This window comes from Aegilops tauschii, chromosome 3, assembly GCF_002575655.3.
Source record: "Aegilops tauschii subsp. strangulata cultivar AL8/78 chromosome 3, Aet v6.0, whole genome shotgun sequence".
Lineage (NCBI taxonomy): Eukaryota > Viridiplantae > Streptophyta > Magnoliopsida > Poales > Poaceae > Aegilops > Aegilops tauschii.
This window is the reverse complement of record NC_053037.3, coordinates 581,678,863-581,684,648: the sequence shown is the minus strand read 5'-3', so window position 1 is coordinate 581,684,648 and position 5,786 is coordinate 581,678,863. Positions and strand designations below refer to the sequence as shown.

Genomic DNA, 5,786 nt, shown 5'->3' with positions numbered 1-5,786 from the left:
ACTCAGCATCTTGTCTTTTTTATCTATCTCCGGATCATTTGCGTCATCTTCTCGCTTCTTCTCCTCCCTATCCGCGTGCCAACGCAGGAGCTTTTCTACCTTAGGGTCCGCGAAATACCGCTGCAGACGAGGAGTGATCGGAAAGTACCACACCACTTTTCGAGGAGCTTTCTTCCTCTTCTTGTATCGAGTGAGGCCGCACACCGGACATATGGTAGACTCCGCGTGCTCGTCCCGATAAATGATGCAATTGTTCATGCACACATGGTATTTGACGTGCGGTAAATCCAGAGGACACACGATTTTCTTCGCCTCCTCCAAACTGGTCGGGCACTTGTTCCCCTTGGGAAGACGTTCGTGCCAGAATAACATGTTCTCGTCGAAGCATGCGTTGGTCATTTTGTGTTTTACCTTCATCTCCAGAGCCATGAGCGTTACTTTTAGGCGGGTATCCTCGGGCCTGCATCCTTCATTCAATGGAGTAACCGCGTCTAACTCAAGTTGATCCATCTTGGCTTTCTCTCGGGTGGCAGCTCTTGCGTTATCCGTCTGCTTGAGAAGCAGCTCTTGAATATGAGGGTCCTGCACCCAGCCCATCGATGGTCCAGCGTCGTCTGCTCCGCCGGCATCATCATCTTCATGATCATGCCCGTCGTCTGCTCCGGCATCTTCCTCATCATCATGTCCTGCATCTTCTACATGATGATTGTGTACAGCATCACCGTCGTGATCATCTCCTGGGGATTCTTCGTCTTCTCGCCCGCCCGAGCCGCGGTGGTTGTCTTGCTGCCCTTCCTCATTTCTTGCCCGGCCCCCATGGACGACTTCGTAGTCATCTTCATCACCTTGCCACCGATAGCCATCCATGAAACCACGCAAGAGCAGGTGGTCCCGCACCTGCCAGGATTCCGGGTCCGCAATAAGGCTCTTCAGCTTGCATCTTCGACACGGACATCTTATCTCCGTCTCGTTCTTTTGAAGCATCTCGGCCTTCGCGGACCTCAAAAACCTATTCACGATGCCTTCGGTCATCATGCGGACCATGGTCGCTTGCGGGGTAGAGCAAAACGATATTTTAGAACCAAGAAAAAATTTGGCATGACTTTCCCTAAAAATAGGACCAAAAAGAATGCTTAATGCCAAAATTCTCGCCGAAACGGAAATGAATCAACATTCCGGCAAAATATTGGCAACTATCGCATTTCAAATACCGGTACACCTCCAAACACAAACACATATGCAACACCACAAACATATGCAACACCACGAACATACATAGATCTAGCTAGCCCATAAAAAGTGCATGTGCACATCGTTGTAGGGAGAACAACATAAATATAGCTTCCCCCCTTACTTACCTATCAAAAAAGGTAATTTAACCACTTAAATTGAATGAATCTATGGTGGAAATGAGGTGAAAAAGAGGAGGCACCCGAGACAAGGAGGAGGTGGAGAGAATGAAGTGGGGAGAAAGTGAGTGTGGGTAGGAGAGGTTGTCCAAAATATCTTGTTGCTGCCCACTTACTAATGGCGCACCAACTCTAAATGCGCCATTGTATGTTTGGACAGGCGCACTAGTTAAAAAAAAATTGATACTAATGGCGCACCCTGGGCCAGGTGCGCCATTACTAGTTACAACTAGTAATGGCGCACTGTGTCTGGATGCGCCATTAGTATGTTTGGACAGGTGCACTAGTTAAAAAAAATTGATACTAATGGCGCACCCTGGGACAGGTGCGCCAATACTAGTTACAACTAGTAATGGCGCACTGTGTCTGGATGCGCCATTAGTATGTTTGGACAGGCGCACTAGTTAAAAAAAAATTGATACTAATGGCGCACCCTGGGCCAGGTGCGCCATTACTAGTTACAACTAGTAATGGCGCACTGTGTCTGGATGCACCATTAGTATGTTTGGACAGGCGCACTAGTTAAAAAAAAAATTGATACTAATGGCGCACCCTGCGCCTGGTGCGCCATTAGTAGTTTCAACTCTAATGGCGTATCAGAAGGTGGTGCGCCATTAGTATATACTAATGGCGCACCGCTTGTCTGGTGCGCCATTAGTGTCAATCCCATCTATAGCCCTTTTTCTAGTAGTGTATTGAATGGGCTGGATAACAGGGTGCAGTGCTCAGCTACAACTTTCCCTTGCTAGTTTGTAAGAATAGTTCACTGTCCGTTATGTCAAGGAAAATAGTTCATTGTCAGGTATGTCAAGGAAAAAAACAGTATACTCATGTGTTTCCTCTTGCACCACAGTGCATGTAGTTTGCAAGAAAGAAAGAAGATGAGTTGAGTCTGTGTGTGTCGGTGAGCTCATCAATTGTTGTGGTTGTCGACATTTTGTTCGTGGAGATGTGTGCGCAGGCCAAGTGCCTAACTGGTTGCCAGATTCCTAGTAGGTTTGTAAGGAACTGATGATCCGTGCCGTTGTTGGTCTTGTTATTTAACCTCCCTTTGGCATAGAGCACGAGGCTACCGATTCCTTGTACTTTCTATGAGCAAGCATGCTGATGCTCAGAAATTCAGGCCGTGACTGGTTGTTAGTTCTGTTGGCGTCCTGTAGGGAAGTGATCATGAGCAAAGCCTTGCTGATGTTGTGGGTACAGTGAGGAATGGCGTTATTTACTTGCAGCAAAGGTAATGGTACCAGTGGTGCCTTTGTCCAGAATTATTTCGTCTCTGCACATCCTGATTACCATGTGTGTGTGACCGTAATAAGGAAAAGGAAGGTAAGCAGAAGATGTATGGTGAAGCAAGGCGGCAGAGGATACATTAGACAGTTTCCCAGATGGAAAATGGTGAGGGGTGGATCAAGCTCAGCATTGAGGGCTGGCTCCTTTGTCGAACAGACGACTGGTCAAGGAGGTATAATATGAGTATATGCATGCTTTAACATCAACAGTTGAGAAATGAAGCTGAAACCTGATGGGAGTTCTTAGGGGTGGAAAGCACCTGATGTTGGATGGACGCAGGCCTCCAGCTGAATATGTGAAGACATGTACTAACCGTGTCGGTTGGTTCGTCACTACGTGTGGTTCATCACTACGTGCCTTGGTTCAGTTTTTTCATTTCTAGTAGTGGGGCGTTCGCCAATTGTGTGATGCAGACGCTTGTGTCTGTTGACAAAGATCCTAGGAGTAGCTGATAAAACGCATGTGCTTGCAGCCCCTCCCAGTTTATATACTACTCATGCATTGTGGAGAGTTTTTCTTCCAGGTACAACTTACTATTTCCTCTGGTTCACAAGAGAGATGAAGCGTCTTACGCTAAATTATTTATTAAATAGAATATCTTATTCCTAAAAATTGTTGGGATGGCCGAATGGTCTAAGGCGGCACATTCAGGGTGTGTTTTGTAAGGGCGTGGGTTCAAATCCCACTCTCAACAAATTAAATTTTCTTTTTCTCTAATAATTTTTTATCCTCATTTCCTCGATGGATTATTCTTTGTTCGAAACGTCCAGCTGTAAGTAATCCGAAATTGTTTCTTATGTTGGGCCGGAGTCATTCAGTTGCAGGCCCAGCTTCCCAAGGCCTCCATTATTTGCTTTCGGCACAATAGGAAAGGCTTTCTATCTTTTCCTTTCCTTTTTTTTCTGTCAATCGGGAAGCCTTGCTGAAGGCGAGAGTGAATTGGCTGGTCCAGGCGCGCGGAACCCCCAACTTCGTTTTTGTTTTGTTGTTTTCTCATGTTTTTGTTTTTTCCTTTCTTTTTTTTATACTTCCAAATATTCTAAATAAATACTCCCCCTTTTCAAAAGTAAGTGTCTCAACTTTAGTACACCTTATTTTAGCGCGGAAGGTGCATATTACAAAAACACTTTACATCAAACATTGAAAACAATGTTGACCAAACCTTTGAAAAATGTTAAATGCGTATAGAGAAAATATTTCTCATGTATACTAAAAATGCATACAAAAAAAGAATTGGTGAGAAAAAAAAGTTGATCATGTATTTAAAAACTGTTAGTCAAGCATTTTTTAAAACAAGTATTTTAAAAATATTAATCGAGCATTCAAAAAATGGTAAATGTGTATAGAAAAAATGCTGACCATGTATTAAAAAATATAAGTCTTGTATTTGACAAATGTAATCAAGCATTTGAAAAAATTTAAATGTGTATAGAATTTTTTGACCATGTATTAAGAAAATGTTAATCTTATACCTGAAAAATGTCAATAAAGCATTTAAAAATGTTGAATGTCCATAGATAATATATTGGCTATGTACTAAAAATATTAAACTAGTATTTGAAAGATGATGAACATGTTTTAGGAAAATGTATTACATATATACCAAAATAATTACAATCAATATGGAATAAAAGTAGACATAAAAATAAGTTTTCAAAAAATGTAACTCATGCATTTGCAAAATGTCAAGCATCTACATGAAATATTTTTTCTGATGTTTAAGAAAAAATTGTTGAATGTGTTTTGAAATAGTTAACATGTGTTGAACAAAAAAAGAGACCGATGAAAATCGACATAGAAACAAAGAAAAAAAAATTACCAATTAAAAAATAAAACAAAGCAAAAGAATGAAAACCAAAGAAAACCAACGAAACGAATGCAAAAGAATGAAACCAAGAGAACCAAAAAAAGAAATAAGGAAAAACAAAGAAAAGCGATTAAAAGCAACAAAAATATCAGTGAAAACAGCAAGAAACAATTAAAAACAAAGAACAACAAAAAACCCGTGACAACTGAGAAAGAACAAAGAAAACCAGTGAAAACTGAGAAAGAAACAAAGAAAACCAGCGAAAACTGAGAAAGAAACAAAAAAGCCACAAGGAAAACGAAAAAACAACAAAAACCATGAATAAATGAAAGAAAACTGATGAAAACAAAAAGGACAAGCAGAAAACCCAATGGAAAATAGAGAAGAAAGAAAAAACCGAAAGAGAAAAAATGGATTTAGAAAACACTCGCTCGCGAGCGACCGTCGTGTGCCATCGATCGAAAAAGAGAGGGCAAACGGGCTGGCCCAAGTCTATGCGGGATGAAGATTTCCTTCGATGAGAGGAGCTATGGTCTCGCTATAAGCGAGCCATAGCTCTGCAGTGTCAATCTTGCTTAGAAAATATTTCGTACAAAAAGAGTTCTTAGAAAATAAAGCAGACTTTGCTTTCGGAGAACCTTTCTCGTAGTTCACATGTTGTTGAGAATGGTGAATGATGTTGTTGCTGCTTGTTTGTTGCTTGTTGTTGGTTGCGTCGCCTTTTTTTATTTTAAATTTTATGCTTGTGTGCAACCTTAATGGCTCGACTAAGTCTTTATAATGTATCGTTGCAAAGGCTAGGTATTAGTGGTATCCTCTTGATATTATTATATTGCCCTTTGTTGAAAAAAAAACAAGGACTTGCACTTGAATTTTCATACTGCTTTGAGAAAACTCCTTCATGTATTGTGATTGGAAGGAACAAAAAAATTGGACATTTCTTGATAATATAGCTAAGTACACTCGTTTTGCTATGGATAAAACGAATTAGAACACCCAGAGTATTGCTACGGATAAATTTTGACTAGACTCGAACACAAAGTTAAGGCCCAACTTAGTCTCTAAAACGTCTTTGCCTTTGATTTTCATGGAATATATTCGTTGTTCGTAATGTCCAGTTGTAAGTAATACAGAGTTGTTTCTTATGTTGAGTCAGAGTGATTCAGTTTGACGCCCAGCTTCCCAAGGCCCCATTATTATTTGCATTCGGCCCAATAGGATAAGCCCTGTGGCTTTTCCTTTCCTATTTCTTTCTGTCAATCTTTCTTAGAAAATGAAGC

General features: G+C 41.0%; 1 non-coding gene across 1 annotated transcript; it reads left to right on the top strand.

The window, feature by feature from the left end:
- Positions 1-3,313: 3,313 nt before the first annotated feature.
- On the top strand, positions 3,314-3,393 carry TRNAL-CAG (transfer RNA leucine (anticodon CAG)). Its single transcript has one exon. It is a non-coding gene; the product is annotated as a tRNA-Leu (tRNA).
- The last annotated feature ends 2,393 nt before the right edge of the window (positions 3,394-5,786 follow it).